Source organism: Miscanthus floridulus, chromosome 18, assembly GCF_019320115.1.
Source record: "Miscanthus floridulus cultivar M001 chromosome 18, ASM1932011v1, whole genome shotgun sequence".
Classification (NCBI taxonomy): domain Eukaryota; kingdom Viridiplantae; phylum Streptophyta; class Magnoliopsida; order Poales; family Poaceae; genus Miscanthus; species Miscanthus floridulus.
In genome coordinates, this window is record NC_089597.1 from 99,744,905 (window position 1) to 99,765,764 (window position 20,860).

Sequence of the window (20,860 nt, forward strand, 5' to 3'; positions counted from 1 at the left end):
GTGAATTTGAGATAGGGTAGCACATTCCAAGCGATGGAGCAAATGGATGAAGATCATGATGATGGTGGAGGCTATGGTGATGATCAAGTGCTCGAACTTGGAAAAGAAAAAAGAGAAAAACAAAAAGGCTCAAGGTAAAGGTATATTTGATAGGAGATTTTTGTATTGGCACTAAAGACACCAAGTGGGTTTGAGTGCATTTAGGATCGATAGCCGTACTATTAAGAGGGGTGAAACTCGTATCAAAATGCGGTTATCAAAGTGTCACTAGATGTTCTAATTCATTACATATGGGTTTAGATTCTAGTGAGTGCTAACACCCTTGAAAATGCTTGTGAAAAATGCTAACACACGTGCACAAGGTGATACACTTGGTGGTTAGCACTTTTGAGCAAGGGTGGCAAAATTGGAGAAGTGGAGACACTGTTTTCAGTGACCGGACACTGCTTTGGCAGCGACCAGCCTCTATGCCTGTGTCCGGTCTTCACTGCGCAGTGAGGGTTGTAGTCGGTCCTATGACCGGACGCTAAAGGAGGAGAGGACCGGACGCGCAGGAGGTGCGTCTGGTGAACACTGACGTAACGCGGAGGAGTTGGGCAGAGAGGACCTGACTCGGTGCTGCGTCCGGTCACCCCCGAACGGACGTGTCCGATCGTCAAAAACCCTCTTTGGCGCCTTACTGGACTCGACCGAACTCCAAGTTGTGGAGCATCCGGTCATCTGACTGGTGCATCAGGTTGTTAGTGCGGTGGCTTAGGCAAGTGCGCGAACGGACGCCGCGTTGGCGCGTCCGGTCTCGGTGCGGTGCATCCGGTCATCACTTAATGCGTGAGGGTTTGAATTTGACCGTTGAGATCACGTGGATGAGGTAAAAAGCGGGGACACATGGACGGCTCGCTGCGACCAGTCGCCCCGAGTTTCAGTGAAGTGGAGGGGCAACGGCTCTATTTCGTTTGCCCCTCTATAAAAGGTGGTTGGCTGGCTTGGGCTCACTCTCTTGGCCATTTGTCTTGAGAATACATCCTAGTGAAGCATAGCCAACACTCTCTAACTCACCTTGCTTGATTGGATCATCATCTAGTGAGAGTTGAGAGCATCCAAGTGCATTACTTTGAGTGATTGCATCTAGAGGCACTTGGTGATTGTGTTTTGCTGCGGATTTCGCTTGTTACTCTTGGTGGTTGCCGCCCCTAGACGGCTTGGTGCAGCGAGGATCGTCGAGTGAAGGAAGGTGCTTGTCTCTCGCTCCAATTGTGGTGATTGTGAGGGGTTCTTGACATTTTCCCGGCGGAGAGCCAAAAGGTACTCTAGTGGATTGCTCGTGGCTTGTGGATCCTCATCTTGTGTTGGTTGTGCGGCACCCAATTGCGGGTTAGACGTGTGATGCCTATTAGCGCGTGAACCTCCAAGTGAGTGAATCGCCACAACGGGGACTAACTTGCCGGCAAGCAAGTGAACCTCGGTGAAAAATCATTGTGTCATCTTGTCTCCGAGGATTTCATTGATATATATTATGATTGATCACTTGCCACGGCGGTATAACATTCACTACCTCTCTTGTATTTACATTCCTATTGTAGCTAAGCTCTTTAGTATAACTAGTTTTGAGAGCTAGCTTGTGTCTTGTATAGTTTGGTTAGTGAGGCTCTTCAGTTAGTCCTTGAGAGCTTACTAACTTAGTGGTAGTGACTTAGCCTTGTGTGTGACATAGAGACTATAGCAACTAGAATTATGGTTAGGTAGCTTGCATTTTTAGTAGGCTAGCGCAACACTCGTTTCGCCTCATAATTGTCTAACCACTTGGCTTAAGTGTTGTTTGTAGAAATTTTATAGGCTATTCACCCCCTCTAGCCATTATGACCTTTCACCTCCGCTCCCCAGTGGATGGTAGCTGACTACAGTGACGGGTTGAGTGGGTAGCTCCCCTCCCCTCCCCTCCCAGCGCCCCTCAACCTCCCCCTCCCCGCACAAAAGAAATTTCTACCTTGGGAAAGGAAAGGATGCAAAGTAGAGCCGGAGGTTGAAGATGACCCTATCTCTCTCCATTTTATTTGTTATGTTTGGCACAAAATTAATCTATTTGTGCTTCCCTTTTAGAAGTATTATGTTGATCTAATACATATTACATGCTCAGTGTATAATTTCTTTTATTTGTCCTTTCCCATTTTGTAGTACAGAGAGAGCGCACTAAAATCCTTGTGCCACTCCTATCATGGTCGCCACCGATGTAGCTTTAGGCCTCGTTTGGCATGCGGGTCAGTCCTATCTTGCCACCGATGTCCCTCCCACCCAATCCCCTTCCACGCTGGGGTGTTCAATCCACCGCAAAATTTATTTTATTATCTAGGATGACTTGGATTGTTGTGGACTGGTTCTGTGGTAGCAACGGTCTGTGGGCTGCTCTGCTACCTGTGTTGCATGTATTCTTGTACATCTATTTTATTCTCAATACTGTGTGATTTGGAGCTGCTGCAATAATTGATTTTTTTGAACCAGCAATAATTAAAATGGTTTAACACTAAATGCCCGTACATGCTGACTGGATGAAACTATAGATAGGCCAGGATTTGCGTACGTGTGTTCATAGGGGTGAGTGTGCGTACGTGTTGAGCCTCTGCGCGTCTGTACTCTTGTAATTCGCAAAAAAAAATATTAGTATTGAATTTTGAATGTGCAACTACATACACAGAATGTCTCGTCGAGTACTTGCCAACTAAAAAAAACAATACCCAACACTTATACAAAAAATAATAACAACCGTTTACTCCTCAAACATGACCATGTAGAACATGACAAGAAAAAACAATAAGACCGGATGCCATAGGCCTTGTTTGGATGCAAAATATTGTTGAAGTAAGTATTGTAGAAATACTATGGTTTTATAAAATACTTTAGTTTTTAAAAGCTACTACTAGGTGTTTGGATGCAATAAATCTTGTAGTCTCTAAACCATGGTTTCATCAAAACTGTAGTTTTTTTTAGTTTTAGGAACTCCACCTTTTTTTCTCAGTTACGTAAAAGTTTTGCGCGTCTTTGTATTAAGATAGAGAAAATGTTCAATACAACACGCCTTAGCAGCGCCATAGGAGGTCAATAAGTTGTACATGAGTGCTCGGACCTTCCCTAGTGTACTGCAAGCTATACTATTACATTGGACAGAAATCAACCGAAATTGTGACACCGGCTAGGAGGCCTAAGCCCGGGCTGCCGAACGGCGACGGCGACGCTTTTGCGAGCCCACGTCACCGTTTGGTGGGAACAACTCACGTAGCGTCTGCATATTGGAGTCACCGCTGAACATTTCGTCGTACACCTTTATGGCCGACGTCGACGGAGACGGCATCCCGCTGATTAGCCACAGACGCTTCATGACAAGGTACTCACCTCGCTTGGAAGCCGGGATATGAGATATGCTCTGTGCTGCTATCCGCTTGCTTCGCGAGGGGAATGAGGGCGGAGTGTAACGGCCATAGGCCGTATCCTCTATGGGCAGCTCCAGTAGAGGCGGCTGCCTCGGCTTTGTGATTCGCTCAGTGAATCGCTTGAGTCGTCTCTGGGCCGATGTCATTTGAGGTGGAGTGCGGTTGACGGCGTCCGTCGCAGGCTCGATCGTCGCGTCTCCTAGGGTGGTTGGCCCGGTGTTGGCCAGCGCAGGGCATATGTGCCGGGGCGGGGTGTCCGGGTTCGCGCCTAGGAGGGTATCGCTGGAGCACGCTTCGGCATCCACGGTGTTGGGCTTTCCTCCCCGCAGCGGCGTGTCCTGTGGCTGCCCCGGCATAGGCGACAACGGAGGCGATTCCGTCGTCTATAGGGCACCCATCGCCGGAGAGTGGGTGTCCACCAGCGATATGCTTCCACTTCCTGAGAAGTGACCGGTGGAGGAGGCGGGCACCCAGTCGCTGGTGCTCCTGCTGTCAGGACGAGCGAAGCGGCAAGCTCCTCCAACATGGGGTCAACCCACGCCGGAGGCCTCTCGCCCGCGCACAGCTCCAACACCAGAGGATCTGGCTCGGAGGAGTGGTGTGCAGCAGCGGCATTGTCAGTGTAGAACGGCAGGCGCGAACATGCTGATGTCCCCCGCCGGCGTATTCCGACGCCGCCAGCGTCGTCGTCGGGTTCCACCAGCACCCCTCGCGGCACCCCGCACGGCCCCATCCGAGTTCGGTGGACCTCCATGTGGCACATGCTGGGAGGCCGATGGGTTGGTGCCATGAACAGAGCGTCGTGGCCAGTCGCCACCCTTCGCCGCTGCTGTCGTAGCAGACCTAGGCCGCTTGCACTCCCTGGTGAGGTGTCCGAAGCCATGGCAGCGCAGACAACGCCGTGGCAACTGGCAAGTTGCGACACGGTGCGAGTAGGAGAGACAACTGAAGCATCTGTCGCGAAGCTCTGTGGGGATCCTCCGGGCTTGTGGGGGCTGCTTTTGGCGATGCTCAACCGAGGCGGCCGCAGGTTGCGTCTCTTGCCGAGGGAGGATCTCCCGCCACCCATCGGCGTTGGGGGCAGAGACCCGTCCACGGCGGCCAAGGCGTTGGCGAGCAGGGATACGATCGTCTAGTGGCCGAGCAGGCAAGTCGTGCACCAGCCGAGGGTGCGGTCGGCTGCGTCTCCTCCGTCTTTGCCCAGGGCCCTGCAGTCCAGCGTCCGCCCCGCCACGGCCCTGAACCACGACAGGACGAGTCTGGGCGCGCGGCGGGGATGCAGCTATCGGCTTCGCCGGACGAGGAACGGCATCGAGGTAGGTTGTGGGGTGTTCGTTGTCGGACTGCCCCTCGTCGTCGTCCGCCTATCGATGGCTCTTCGTGCGCCCACCGGAGGAGCAACCTGGGTGGAACGGGTCTGCGTCCGGTGAGACACTCATGACCTCTTTTTTCTAAACCACGGTTTTGTGTCTCTTTGGTTTATAAAACCACAGTTTTGTGATACACAATTGTCAAAAACCGCATCACCGAAACCTGCCCTAGTTTTAAAGAAAACAAAGTATTCCTTCACAACTATTATCTGAAATGGATTAAGAAATGCAAATAAGAATAAGAACAAACCTGTGAAAGCAGATATATGTATCATATTGTTTGGATCCCTGTGTCGGTTAGTTCTACGTTTTAGATTTAGAATTTTAGTTGGAATTTGGAGGCTAATTTTGCTGTTGTTTGGCGAATAGTTTTGCAAGTGCAGATGCAGACGGACAAGGCTCCATGCTTGATGATGACATTGAGTATCTGAAGCAGCTTCAGCTCCAGGTGCAGGTGACCGAATGACTCCACACTGCTCCTCATGGTGTCACCGAGCCCATGCCCATGCGGCCGAGCATGGGGAAGACAGGTTCGCAGTTCTCACGGCTGGGTAACGGAGACCCCGAGCGGCACGCGTCTGGCGGCGGGCTCTGAGCAGGCAAGCGACGGTGATCTTGGCCATGTGGGCAATGACAACTTTGGGTAGGCGAGCGGCGGCGGTGACAGGGGCGGCACGCTTTCCACCAGCGGGCTTTGGGAAGGCAGGCAAGAGCCGACGATGGCCAGGTGGGCGACGACGACTCTGGGTAGGCGGGCGTCGATGGGCTGCGAGCAGGGAGGCAGCGGTGAGTCATATGTCTAGGATTTGGTGGTTTTTCATGGTATGTGCTTGCGAAAAGGCCCATCTTGACTTCTGTTTCAAGGGATCCATCATTATAAATTGTGGTGGGTCAATTGCTTATAAAATTAACATTAAAACTTGTAAAGTCGATTTTAACAGTGATTTAGGCCTTCCCTTGTTTATTTTTCTCTGCCTTCTAATTTATTATTCAATCCTACCATTAAAAAAGATGACCCTTACCTGCAGGCCACTAAAAAGTTCGGGCGCACCTAGGTGCCATGCACGTAAGTTTTTTTTGCCTTCCAAATCATTCCGTCCACTTTCATCTATAACGGTGTCAAACTGTTGTATAAAAAGTCCAAACTGACCTTAGTTCTGAGCACCACTCAAAAGTTTGTCGTTCCTCTTGTGCCACTGACTTCTGCAGGACCTGAACGTGGACTCCGGCTGCTGATGCGCATGCCACTGACATGTGAGCCCTGCATGCCTGAGGCCACTGACCTGTGAGCCCTCCACGCGGTCCGCTAGCCAGAAGAGTAGACGACTGAGAAGATAGCTAGGAGAGTCACTCACTCACGTTAACTTGCATCTCAAACTTGCACAAATTTACAATCCATCTCACATAATTCAACAAAATCTTAAAAAAATCTGAAAATAAAAAACATGACAATAACATTTCTGGTGACAAATAAAAAATCTGAAAAAAAAAAACAGCAACGAGCTCGCCTCCGGGCGTCGACGGCGCGCACGGCATATTCGTGTCCAGCGGCATCAGCGGGTTCGGCTACGGCGTCGTCGTGTCCAGCGATCCTCCTTGTGATCACCACCGTCGCGCTCGCCATCTACTTCTGCACCCGCACGTCCATGCCTGTGTCCACTGCCGCGCCACGGCCATGACATGGAGCGGGCCAGCGGGGCATCGACGAGGCGACGTTCCCGGCGGTGGCCCAGCGCGGCCACCACGAGCGGCTCGGACGCCTCGGTGCCACACTTGTCGAGGGCCCACGCGGCGTCCACCGCATCGGAGACGGTGGCCTCGGCAGCCCCTACGACGGCGCCCACCCCTCGGGCGACATCGAGCGGGAGGTCAAGCTCAGCAACTACCGCGGCGTGACGCTGGCTGTCCCTTCGCACAACTGGGAACAGGTGTTCGCCTTCTCAAGGGAGACCATCCAGTCGTCATTCGTCGAGGTGTATGTGCACGGCGCAAGCTGTCAGTGACCCCGGCCGCGGTCTTCGCCGGGTTGCCGCAAGGTCTTCGCTGCGTCGAGAATCCCGGGCGGGATGAGGAGCTGCTGTTGCAGGTACGGCGCTGCGCTGCGAGCGCCCGCCTATACCGCGCCTGCTACCAGGGCGCAGGCCACGACAACGCCGAAGGCGGCCCCCGACGCGAGGATGTAGACCAAGGCGAGCGGGGTGCCCTTGGGCCCGCGCCCCGAACGGCATGCCGCCGACGAGTCCGAGCTAGATGCAGGCGAGCACGGGCAGCGCCTTCACCGAGAGCGCGACGCCGAGGAACACGCAGAGCGGGAGGAAGGCTGCGCGGCTAGGAGCCGGCCACGGGACGGCAAGCTCCAACAGCAGCACGAAGCCCGGCGCCGCGAGGAACGATGGCCACGTTGCACGGCCTCGCAACACCGCCCCTGCGCTAGCTCCCTTCGCGACGGCCAGGCCTCACCCTGCACCATACCGTCCACACGACGCCATCGCCCTTCCCGGCCTTGCCCGGCCTGCTCCATCCCTGCCCTAGCTTCGCCTCGCCCCTCTCTAGCACAGCGCCGTCGTCGGCCATCTCATCCCCTCCGCCATCGACCCCGCTCATCCCCTCCGTTGGATTTGCTCACGGCGCTCCTTGGGCGAGCGCGAGCCCAGCCACCGCCCGACGCGCGCCCCAGCCACCGCCACTTGGGCGAGCGCACAGCGAGCACGGAGAGGGGCAGGCGGACGTGCAGAGGTATTGGGAGAGAGAGGGGTAGTTTGGACATCTTCACTGATCGGGCCCACACGTCAAGGTAGCTAAACGGTGAAAATTGGATGGGAGGCGGATGGAATGGTCTAGGAGGAAAAAAAGTTACGTGTATGACACCTGGGTGTGCCTAAACTTTTTAGTAGCCTCTAGGTAAGGGTCATCTTTTTTAATGGTACACAGGTAAAACTCTCATGATATATTGCAGCTGCTGCCAATAAAAAGAATGATTTTCTAAGCCTTGCATGTCTCGCTATTGGTAGACTCATGCTTGTTCTTGGCGTTTGCGATCACCTTACTTTGTATGATGATAAATCCTCGGATACGGTGCCGTTGAAGGCGGCTAAGAAAACAGATCATCTGATTTTAGGTCACCTACAATTGAAGCCCCGTTCGCTTCGCTGAAAAAACAAGCCGAAATACAGTTCCGGTTGAAAAAACAAGCTGAAAAAGATGAATTATAAGAGAAGTGAACGGGCCTAAGCCATCGTTAAGTATACAGTAGATCATATTTTTACCCTTAAAAATAGATCCTAGACATACCCAGGTCTCCACGGATCCAAAGTGAGAGGAGCCTCGCCACGCTAGTGGCTAGGAGCCCAGGAACTCCGGACACCGGCTCCACTTCCACGGTTCCACTTCCACGGCAAGCATACCGGCGCCAGATCTCCCGGGGCCAAGCAAACCAGGGCCCCTGCTTCTTCCACACATCCGACCCGAAGGTATGAACCATTCGGTGAGTGCGCTGCTAGCTTCTTTCCCCTTGTTCTGCTTGAACTGAGTCCATGTGTTCCATCGGAAGAACCAAAACGCTCAATCTTCATTTGGTTGTCGACCACTGTTTCCTCGACTCGTCAATTTCATGTAGCCTTAGGATTGATAGTTATTAGAGTGTTAGGCTCTTCTTTTTGTTTTGTTTAGGCAGGCTGTCCTTTAGATGCAGAGGTTTCACGATTTTCTATCAAGTCATGTAAAAATTGTGAATTAGTATAATCCGTCCTTTATAAAAAAAAATGAAACAGTGCCAAGCGTGCTTAATCTGCCGTGCTCATCGGATTTCAACTAATTCATGTTATTCTCAATTTTTCATGTCGTTAGATTCCTTCCTTCCCCTCCCCATGGGTGCTCATGGGATCAGCTAGTCAGATTCTGATTTCTACCAATAAATCAGTGCACCCTTCACAACGAAATCAATGGTTCATATGCATTTGGGACTTTGCCTAACCTATTATCTTCGGTCGTGTTGTTTCAGGAATGATAGGACCTGTTTGGAAGAAGGGGAGTGTTACATGAATTTTTGGGATTTAGTTTACAATCCTAAGCATTTAGTTCCTAAACCCCCTTTCCAGTATCTGACGATGAGAAGGACATTGCCAAAGAGTGTCAGGTGTCTGATGATCTCACCTAGGTCTGCACAGATCTAGCTACAGCGATGCAACCTGAAAGGATTTTGGACCGGAGGATGATTCAGCGTGGCGCTCACACGGTCAAACAGGTGCTGATCAAGTGGGATGCGCTGCCAGCGACAATGGCGACTTGGGAAGACGATGCACAGGCTTTTGTGCAGCTTGAGTCATCAACAGCTCGAGGACAGGCTGTTTCTTAAGGGCGGGAGGGTGTTATGACCATAGCTGGGTATAGATGACAGGTGGGGCCCTTGGCCTGAGTATGTGTGGAGGCGGTTAGGGAGTTTGTTACCGCTGACGTCACTGTAGCGAATCCAGCAATTATATAAGCCACGGTAGGGGAAAGGGGAAAGCAGGCTGTAATTGGCATTTCTGAACCCGTTCTGAATACAACATCTCACGGGTTCCAGCGGCGTTCTATTTCTGATTCCCCCCAATCTCTTCTCCTACCTCGAATTCCCTTCTCCACCAATCCTTCCCGTAACACGGAGGGACGACGGAGGCCTCCGCTGGCCTCCATAGCCGGGGTCGGCTTATAGAGGAGGAAGACAGCGGAGGCGGCGCGGGAGGACAACACAAAGGCAGGCAAACGAGTATGAGAGGGAAAGCGATGACGGAGAGGAAAGGAAATTGACGACCGCAGACTGGTAAGGTGTGACCTGGACTCCTCGAGGTATCCGCGAGGGGCCCATAATGCAGTAGGAATATGGCCATCCGGCTGAGGGAAACATAAAGACCTCCTGAAGCGGTCGCTAAGCACCGAGGCCACCGACAAGAGGCAGTAAAAATCGAAACGCATAGGCAGTAAAAATCAAAACGCGTCACGAGATGATAATATGGTATGCTGAATCCACGGGGATGCCCTCACCATTGCCTTCCTTCATTGTCAAGTGATCCCTCCTCCCATCCCTTCCTCGGTAGCTAGACGCTGCTGAGGCAGACCACCGAGGCGGTCCGGTCGACAGTCCGATCTGGTTTTCGGCAACACCCCTTCACTGTGGCTCGATGGTAGGTCGTCGGCTGATCCTTGAGTCATCAAGCATACGCGTCGAACCGCGGTGCGCATGAGGGCATATGCCCCCAGGGGCAAAATTTCTGCGTCCCTGACCCTTGTTTGTGACCACCACAGCTATATGCCTGTTGCACTGAACACAAAAGTAGCCTTGTCCTGTTGTGTCGTTTCTTCCTTTCTTCCACTGGGATCTCGCAAACATCGTACTAGGAAGTACCCAATCTTGTCGCTCCCATAGTCCCATTTCTAGCCAGATGTCTGGACTAGAATGGAATTATCTTGGGTCTTGAGTGTCACTCGATGATGAAGACCAAAGAATGGATGGGAGAGAACAAAAGAGACTTTTTCAAATAGAGACTTCTACTACATCAAATGGTTTCTTGAGGAGAAACCATAACATGTGTGCATTGCACTCTGAAGTTACCATCTCATTTTTTGAATGGTTTCATACATGTGAGCAGATCGAGTATTTTCCATGGAGAAAAAAACTGATGTTCCATCTTTCTTTAGTGGTCCGTGTGGCTATGTGCCGGTCTTGGTTGGATTCTTTCCGTGTTCTCGTTCACATAAGGACCGGTGGGTCACCAACAGTAAAAAAATGTCAATTGTCAAGCACGTGGCTGCATGACTAGTGTTTGGCCTTTGGAGCAAGTGAGATAACCATTTGCCCAAAATTGGTACAACAGTAGGGCAAGGGCATGGGTGATATCATGTACTACTTGTCAGTCCTAGCACCGTTTGGGCTGCGCTCTTTTAGCATCAGAGCTCCACGCCGGGAAGCCAATCGCCCAAAGCCCCAAACACAAGGAAGCGCCATGCCGGCGCAATACATGTTGAACACTTGGCAACTCTTTTTGGTGTTTTGTATATAAGGATTTGTGCTGGTACAAATTAATCAAATTTAATATAATTATCTTTTCTCAAAGTCCAGTGCTATGGCGGTGGCGATCCCGCTGTTCCAGCAGCTGACGGGCATCAACGTGATCATGTTCTGCGCGCCGGTGCTGTTCAAGACGCTGGGCTTCGGCGGCACCGCGTAGCTCATGTCGACAGTCATCACCGGGCTCATCAACCTCGTGTCGCATGCCCGCTTCGGTTGCTATGCTGTGCACGGACGATGGGCAGCTGGTTTCATGTGGTTGCTCCTCAGCCTCGGAGAGGCTGACGCGCTCTGGAGTCCGACCACAAGGATAACGGCTTCTCCAACGGCACCACCACCGCCACCACCCTACGTGCGCCCAGCGGCGGATCCAAGAAAAATTTTAGGGGGCTGAACAAAAGTGCGACAACAACATACCTCCGACTGCTGCTCGATCTTAAATCTTAGCCCCACCTACACGATAAAACTTTGCCTAAAAATTCATGGGGGCTCTAGGGCTCCGGTATCGGTAGGGGGCTCGAGCCCCCCGCCCCTCCCCACCCCACCGTCCGGCACTACGTGCGCCCATCAGAGGTACTAACAGTGTCATTTGAATCCAAGAAGTCGAAGTCGTCCCAAGAGAAGGATGCTGCACTATTTGAATTTGGTCTGATATTTCCGATAACAGTGTCATCCAGTTGATCTTTATGATATAATAACCAGAATCTAGCTTATTTTTCAAAACAAATTGTTTTTTTTAATTTGATCCGATATATCCTGTTTATCCTATTTATCCATGACCTCCGATAAATTTTTATTTCCGATAATGAAAACCTTGCTTACGCCACACTTGCGCTTCCCCGATCCCCATCCTAGGTTCCTTTTTCATTAGCTCGGTAACCTCCGCAGCATACATTCCACCGATCTAGCAATGATAGAAATTGGTCTTTTCTTCCCCTCTTCTATGATAGATGTTGTTTCTCTCAGCGCACCATGGCCACATGCCAATGGCCATTTTGCATTGGATATCCTTCCTCAGGGCTAGGATAAAACAGATCGCTTCACGTGCAGATTGCCAACAGTTCTCGGTATTCTGCCACTCCTAGCTCGGCCCAAAATTGCTTTGTTGCAGGACATTTGAAATAGAAATGGACCCCATCCTCCACATCCTCGTTGCACACTACACAGCAACTCTCGACCTCCATGCCTCAGGGGATGACTGCTACTCTCCACAAAAAAAAGTTTTATCTTATTAGGAATCTCCATCTTCCGGCTGGTTCATCGAACTCGAACTGGATGTGCCCCCGTTGCGACTCTGCTTGTTTATGATCCCCCGGCGACAAACTTTGTAGGCACTTTTGACGGAGAACATACATACCTCGTGGATCATAGTGCCACGCCAAAGAATTCTCCCAAGCGGAAGTGAGAAGTATAGCCAGGATAATCCGCGCATCCTCCTCCAAGAATGTGTCACGAACAAGCTGAACGTCCCAATCTCCAGTACTCGGATCAACGAGTTCTGAAACTTGGCGTAGAAGATTACTGCCCTTGGGGGTGATCGGCCGGTGTGTATAATTTTTTGGGAGCCATACCATCCCCGTCTCCAGTTCTCCAGATTATTCCCTCTTTCAGTGTAGCAATGCCTTTCAAAATACTTCTCCAAGTATGTGAAATTCCTTCTTTTGGGCGGGAAGCAAGGCAGCTTGAATTTGGAAAATACTTCGCTTTCAGGACTCTAGCGCATAGAGAGTATGGGTTCTGAATGGTGCACTACCCTTGCTTAGCTAACATCGCTAAGTTGAAGGCATCCCAAAATCTCCTATAAAAAATGGCCGGCATCCCATCTGGTCCTCTAGGGCCTTTAAGTCACCGATAGAGTTGAGAGCAGCAACAAACTCCTCTTCTTCGAACTCAGCGATCAGCGCTTCATTCATCTCTCTTGTTACCCTCGCGCCACAGCTAGCATTGAGGAGTTGTTGTGTGTCATTTAGACCATTAGACCTGAAAGTTGCTTAAAATAGTTAGTAATAAAATCCTGCTTCTCTACTTCACTCTCCACCCACCCCCATCCTCCTTCAGATTACCTATCCTATTCACCCTCCTCCTCTCCTTATAGCATTGGTGAAAGAACCAAGTATTTCCGTCTCCCTTCGCTAGCCAGTTCACATGAGCTCTTTGCTTCCAAAAAATATCAATTTGCTCCTCTAACCTATCCACTTTAAAGCGAAGGATAGCCTCCCTCTCCACCGTGTCCTGTGAAATACCCTTCCTCCCATACTACTCTAGCTCCCCCTTCGCTTTTTTTTCAACCTCTTCTACAAGTCTCCCAGCATGTTAGTTCTCGAATCCTACAAGCCGATTACAATCCCTTTCATGGCGTCAAACATCTTAACTCCTACCATTCTCCCATGCTGCTTGCACCACTTCTCTACATTGAGGTTCTTCCAACCAGGAGACCTCGAACTTGAAGCTTTTCTCTGCTGACCCTTCCCTTCATCCTCCTGCCTTATCAGAAGAAATTATAACAAGGAGGGTCAGAATGATGAGGATCCCCATTGTGGACAATGACCCAGGGGAATCTGGCCCTCCAACTTCCATTAGCAACAGCCCGATCAAGCCTCTCCTTAATGTAATCATCGCTTCTTTGATGATGATTCCTCCAAGTGAAAATATCCCCCGTGAAGCCCAAGTCTAACAGCTCGCAATCCTCCAACACTTCCTCGAACTTATCTAGACAGGCTTGTAAGCATGGTGCTCCAGCTTCTTCCTTGTGATGATGAAGGATCTCATTAAAATCCCTAGTACACAGTCATGACATGGAACGCAACACATTCAGGTCATGCAACAACTTTCAAGTGCGGCGCTTTAACTCCATTTTTGGTTCTCCATAGACGCCTGTGAACCGTCAAGAGAATCCATCATCTTCCACCACATCCACATCAATGTGATTTATCGAGTAGTTCCTCAAAATCACAATTACCCCCTTCCTCCATAACACAACAGTTCCCTTCTTTTCCATCCCCTATTACCACCGCCGTATTTGATAGGCCTAGAGAAAACCTAATCCTCACCATATTTCTCTCTTCCATTCTTATTTTAGACAGAAATAGAATGTCTACCTAAACGGACTTCTGACATCGTAGAAGCCCACGAACTACTAAGGAGTTGTCGAGGCCTCGGCAGTTCCACGCCATTAGCTTCATTGCGCCTTGCAGGACTGATCCGCCAGTCCAGCTTCAGAATGGAGTTATGCAAGCACTATTTTCTCCCTCCTGCTTTTCTTTACTTGATGTAGCTCCTCTACCTCCATCTCAGACTCCTCCTCAATGCCTCTCTTTCTTTAGTCCGCTACCTTCCCTTCCCCTGCTCCTGACGATTCGTTTGCAGATTGCGGAAGCCTTTTGAATGAACGAAGGCTCGATTTCTTCCCCCCACCTCCTCCTGCCCATTCTTACCCCTTGACCCTCTCAGTGATCGACGTGCATGGCACTGTGTGCATTAACATATGATATTGCCACCTATCCACCCCCATAGCCCGTTCCACCGCCATCTGATTTGAAACCCTTGTTTGATTTTAGTGGCTGTTGTCCTCAAAAGAAAGGGCTTTCTTCACTTCCCCTGATCTTCTTTGCAAGGATGTGTCCTTCAGAGGACTAGTAACCTCCATCCTGGTCCTCTCCTCAACTCACTCCCTTTCCATGATCTTCCATCCCTTCTTCCTCTAGGACGGACCATCATGTCACGCCTGCTACCGCTACCCCACCTTCTAGAGCTACCACCACTCCCTCTGCTCCCCATCTGCAGTCTCAATGGCAAGCCCAACTTTGATCCTCCAAACCTTCCACCTAGCTCCTCACTGAACTTCCTATTCTCCGGGGTAAATCAAAATTTCTTGCTAAACTGTTGGCTCTCCCCTTTTGCTAACTTCACCTCACACACATGACCCGTGTGTCCTATCAAGCCACTCGTATAGCAAAAGTCTAGAAGATATTTATACTCTAGAGGGCACCAGAGCCCTTTCTCCTCCTCCTTCCCAATATCCAGGGTCACACCCCGCATGAGTGGTTCACGGATATCCAACTTGATCTTAATCCTCATACACTCTCCCACTGCCTGATCATTCTCATCTGCATCCACCTCCAACACCTCCTCTTCGATCATCCCACCGATGACATCCCTGGCTTGTTTCGTCACAAGTCCTAGGGGCATCTTCATCACACAAACCCAGATTGGGATGGAAACAAACTCGATCTCATCTAGGGTTTTTGCACCATCATAATCCACTATCACCACTAGATCCTTTGCCGAATATCCAGGGGCCATCGTCTAGGGTTCTTCTCTTCCTTGAACCCTGGATAAAGGTGAACATAAAGTGATTTTCGCCTAGCTTCTCGAAACCTATAGAAGTTATAGCTATACATAACACCAATTTTGTTGTAATTAGTAAAATGGTTAATTAGTTATATTTGCTTTAAGATATGTGCATTTTTTTTAAAAAAAAGAGAGTACCCGAGCATCTTAGCATCTCACTTTTTTATTGCAGGAAAGCACACCTCATAGGCACATCTCAAAAGTCGTGGAGATCTTGCTTATCGGCTTCGGGGTCTTCGTGCTCGCAGTCTTCTTCCTAGCGACTGCATTACACTACTACCAGCAATGGAAGAGGTCCCGATGACCCCTCCTCTCCGGTGGTCCACTGAGGGGCTGGCGTCTTCGGTAGCTCCAACGTGGTTCTAAAGACGCGTCTCCAGCCCAGGCTGCAGACAGCTCCCCAGACTACTACACAGCCGAAGGTGAGCTGAACCTGTCAGAGTTAGAGCAGGAGAGGACCGAGGCGGCACACTCCATGTTGGAGGATGCCCAATGGTCTGCCGAGTCCGCCGCTGCGTGCTTGGCGACTTTCCGCACAGCCACCTACAGGTATGAATTAACCGTGTTAGTTTATTATTTTTATATATCAGAACCATATATAATTGCATCTTAATTTTTGTAGTTCTAGTCCTCTGCCGCCCCCGCCCTCTCCATCCTACAAGCCCTCCGACACGCCGTCCCGTCGACTTCAGGCAGACATGTGCATAGTGAGATCCAGGAGGAGGGCGACGACGACTACGACGAGTGAGGCACTTTGTTTGACGCCATCTTTCTTTTTGGTGCTTGACACCAAAGGGGGAGAACAAATGTGATCGCCTCATTTATATATGTCTCATTTATGTATGGACTTGGTCTTGTGTAATGATCGTTATCTCGGACTTCTATTTATATTTGGGCTTGTAAGACTTATGTGGTGGACTATGTGTGATTGGTAGATGGAACTTTATCTATTTGTAAGGACATATTTACGTTAGTGTGCTTAGTTGGTATTATTTTGTGATGGTATATGTCTCTATTTGTCCATATATTGGATGATATTCATGTCATATGCATCACAGATATTATATGTTACACTTTGCACACCCACGAAATCATGTATATATATGATTTGTTCATGCCAAATTGTTGATACGTTACACTTTCACTAAAATTGTGCATATGTAGCTTTTCATACCAAATTGTTGATCCAAAATATATATGCACATATTTAGGGGGCACTACAACAAATCTTCGTACAGTATTAACAACCAGACTTTAGCATCATCGGATACCATCTGCCGTGCGTTTCACTGTTGCCCTGAGTGTCCGACGACCAAAAACATGCACGGTCGTGATCCAGGTCTCACTAGTGTCTGAAGTTACCGAGTGTCTGAAGTTACCGAGTGTGCTGACTCGGTAAAGCGGTCGACTACCAAGTGTTTATATTTTCCGAGTGTTGGCACTCGTAAGTACTGTTTTCCGAGTGCCCCGACTTTTGACACTCGGTAATTGTCGGGGCACTCCGTAACTGCACAGGTCTCCGGTAGTGACTGTGGTCGCTATGTCGGATCGGCACCTACTTTCCGCACCCATCTTCTTTCACGCTGCACCCCACCCTCGCGAACAACCGCCGCATCCGCTAGATTGCTACCCCACGCGCGCATCTCGTCGCCGCCACAATCCTTCACTTCCGAGGGCGCCCCTCTCCCATCCGTACACACCATATGCAGGGGAGGATCCCGGTGACGGTGGCCATGTTGATGCGTGCGCAGCTTGCGATGTGGCCGGGACCAGGGCCCTCTGCGGGTCGCCCTCCGTGCACTGCCGACGACGAGATTGACCATCTGCTCTCTGCGCTTCGGCGACCAGGCCGGCGACAGTCGTCCGATAGGTGGATAATGACTGCCCGTGGGTGCCCAAATGAACACATCTTCACCAGCCCCAACCGTAAGCCATCATCTTCCTCAATGGAATTTTCCTCGATCCTCATCTGCATCTCGAGAAGCCTGCCTTCTTCAATCCCTCAGTATGTATGGCACTGTCCCTTGGCAGTTTCAGTCCATGATGTCCTTGCATCCACCATTGCATCAGGGAGCAGAGCACTACTGGGCCTAAGCCCTAGGGTCGATCCATGCCTTCATCTTCCATCCCGTGCAGCAGTAGGACCGGGTTGCCACTGCCTATTTCAGTTATGCAGGTATGTTCGCCAATGTTAGGTTTTGACATTTGATTGTTGTGTTTTTCAGAAGTTATTAATAAGGATAGGTTTAGGTCTCAACTAGAACACTAGATCAGATTATATGGTTTCCTTTCTTTCAAATTTGTACCTCCGATTGTAATTCTACACTTTCCTTCATAGATGTATTGTATGGTTTTCCAAACTTATAGTAAGTCACCGATTACATCTTTTACCAAGACATAATTAAGACACTTGATACCCTCCTGTATTAGCAGTAGCAATAAGTTTGCTACATCAGTACCTTCATATTATTATGATGACTATATTCTTAGGATATATATTTAGTCTTATATTTCAGAGTTAGTGCATTTCCATTGAAGCTACTGCACAACAAGCCTGTACTGTCATACTGATTTTTACATGGACATGACTTTGCCATAATTTTACTATCATTCGTTTACTGTCATTACTGTTTGGGCTCTCGGTTCATTATCTCTATACTTCTCTCTCTATATAATTAAACACATTGGCTCGGATCAAGTTGAAGACCCCTGACTATTTCTTTCGAGTAGTGGGTTATCTTTGTCGTCTATGAGATTCAATGTTTAGGATGTCTTATTATTGCATCTTTAACAAAGGGAATTTTGTTTGTAGATTGCATCTATCTTGGAAAATTTGCCAAGTGCCTCTGCTAGTCTGCTGTTCTTATAGTCTGGAAGCAATGTAAGGTTTGTGGATTGCTTCTGCAGAATTCAGTTAATAGTACAATAAGCTTCCAATGCTTTAGATTATTGCTTCTAATCCGTATTCAGATAATGCATCATGTTTCAGTTTTCCTTGCACAATTCCTTGCCTGAACCTCTGTGTTATCATGTTTCAAATTATTCTTGATAATTGTTGCTTCTAATCCGTATTTAGATAATGCATCATGTTTCAGCTTCCATGCCAAATTCCTTGTCTGAACCTTTGTGTTCTCATGTTTCAGGCATTAACTTCATCGAAGCGGATAGGTATCATAGATATATCAGCCTATATAATGTTGCTTCAACTAGTATTTTTTCTTTTACCATGAAGTAAAGGTTAGTTTCCAAATTTTATTCATGCTTCAGATGAGTATTTCCTTAAGTTTGTGCACAGTCTAATTTTACCAATGTGCTTTGTTTCGAAGAGCAGCTGTGCTCAGTTTATTGGAAAACACTTATTACCCATCTTGTTATATTCTTTTAATAATGGATATGGGTATATATATACAAGGTAACAAATTCCATTCCTTAAGATCTTGCAATTTGACATCAGTTCATTTAAGTATTAACCGGATATTATTTTGTTTGGGTCATGTATAGTTTTCATATTGAAGTAACTACAGGCTTCTGCTTATTGACAAGACCAAGCTATCGGAGGACAATGTTGCAGAGCGCCTCCAGATGAAGATCAGTATTTTAGTTATATAGTAGTACGGGTGGTACGGTGTTCACCATCAAACATAGCTTATTGTTGCTAATTCTTTGTAATAGGAATGGTTCTTAGGTTAGGCACGGTTAGTTTCATGGTTAGCTGTTTTTTTTCTATTTCTCACAAAAATACATCGTTATGTATTGACAAAATGGATAAATAATAATTGTTTGCTGTTGCAAGTTTATTAGTTGTATTTTTCCATTTATGAAAAATATTTCATTGTATATTGTATCAAGTGGTGGCTGGTGATATAGATAAGTAGCCAATGTGAAAACATTATCAATGTGTAACTGGTCAAAAATATTATTAATTACAAAAAAATGTGGTCATTATTACTAAAACATGGTCGTTAGTGCCTCATGATAGATGGTGTAATAAAAAATAACGATGGAAAATGTGGTCGTTGTTGTTAGAAATGTGGTTGTTACAAGTCTAGTATCAACGACCACATATTGTTCAGTCGTTAAAAAGTTAACGACGGAAAATATCATGTGGTTGTTAATTGTATTAATGACCAAGCTTTTAACGACCATATACGGCCACACTTTTGTGGTGGTTAATCACTTCTAACGACCACATTTGGACTTTTAACGACCACATATCCTGTCGTTAATACCCCTTTTTCTTGTAGTGGGGAGCTTGTCATATCCATGGTTTCAAAATTTATTGATTTATATGCTTTGTGAGCTTTATATGTGTTGTGATCAATCACCAAAAAGGGAGAGATTGTAAGTGCATCAATCCTATTTGTGGGTTTTGGTTAATAGATGATAGTGTAGATAAAGAGCTAATGATGTTTCATGACATTTTCAGTTATATATCAATGTGAAAAGTGCAAATGAAACATGAGACAAGATGTGGCATCGATCATGCTTCAATTTGAGAGAAGTTCATTCTTATTTCAAATATATTTGAACTTCACTTGAGTATAGGATGCCGAACTATTAAGTGGGTTCGACATTTGTGCTCAATGGATCATATATATTCAAATATTGACACCCCACAAAAATACCCTTTGCCTAAACCTTGCCTCAGCTTGTTTGTTCTCATTTTAGCCAAAAATTCTAGGCTAGCTCGGAACTTCTGCGCACTTGAGTTTTGTTGAGCCTGGCCCTTGAATTACCGACCTCTACATCTGAGTTTTTTATTTGTCCGGGAGCATTTTGTCATATCTAGTGGCTGAACCAGAATTTCCATTGGTCCTCACTGTAAATTTCGGGCGCTTGAACCTGCTAGGGTTTTGACCGCGCGCCTAGGCTCCTCATGCGCCCCACCCTAGAAATCTAGGCCTCTAGGCTAGGATTTCTGGTGTGGGGTGCTTCCCCCCATGCCAATGGTTTGGAGGCTGGCTATGGGGATTTGGATCACCCAGCGCCCTCCCTCTTTCTCTCTCTTGCTCATTCACTAGTTCACCAACCTTGCAACAATGTTCTTGATCTCTCTCACATTTCCACACACTCTCTCTCACTCTTTCTTAGATCCCCATCTTTGTGAGTGAGATTTGGTTTTCGTTCTATTACTCTTGGGTTCTTGGAACCCTAGTTGACTAGGTGTTGCCCGATGATGCCCTTGATTTGTGCTTGTAAAGGGCTCCCGGAAAGTTTGTAATATCTATTTGTTCTAGTAGAAATCCTGGCTTGATCTTTGTGGTCGCTTGGGAAAAGCGGGAGTCGAATGAGACTCTAAGGACCTTTGTGATTGCCTCAACAACGAGGACGTAGGAACAACTTTGTGGTGTGGCCGAACCTCAGGATAAATCTTATGTCTTTGTGTGCCGACTTGTGTTTGTATTATTTGTTGTGGTGACATGATATATATTGTGTGTAGGTGGTGGAACAAGCAAAATGCATGAAATCACTTAGTACTACTACTTTACATGTGTGGTGAACTCGATTTAGTCCATAAATACCGTTTGGGACTAGAAATTCTAATACTCGTGATTCAATCCGTGACAATAGTTTGTGAATTTTAGATTATGCCTATTCACCCCCTCTAAGCATTTCGATCCTTTCAAGTGGTATCTGAAAGGTCCTTGTGTGGTTTTGGTAATTGAGTGACA

The 20,860-nt window shown here is 48.1% G+C and overlaps 2 long non-coding RNA genes across 5 annotated transcripts; both read left to right on the forward strand.

Annotated features, from left to right (window-relative positions):
• Positions 1-8,090: 8,090 nt before the first annotated feature.
• LOC136519451 (uncharacterized) lies at positions 8,091-9,364 on the forward strand. The gene is made up of 2 exons (XR_010774919.1): positions 8,091-8,276; positions 8,793-9,364. It is a non-coding gene; the product is annotated as an uncharacterized lncRNA (long non-coding RNA).
• A 7,385-nt stretch (positions 9,365-16,749) lies between these two features.
• On the forward strand, positions 16,750-18,983 carry LOC136523081 (uncharacterized). Of its 4 annotated transcripts, XR_010776089.1 has the most exons (6): positions 16,750-17,114; positions 17,259-17,364; positions 18,001-18,074; positions 18,332-18,425; positions 18,520-18,600; positions 18,690-18,983. It is a non-coding gene; the product is annotated as an uncharacterized lncRNA (long non-coding RNA). The 4 variants fall into 4 exon arrangements; XR_010776088.1 differs by having other exon boundaries at positions 18,520-18,983; XR_010776087.1 differs by having other exon boundaries at positions 17,220-17,364; positions 18,332-18,983.
• The last annotated feature ends 1,877 nt before the right edge of the window (positions 18,984-20,860 follow it).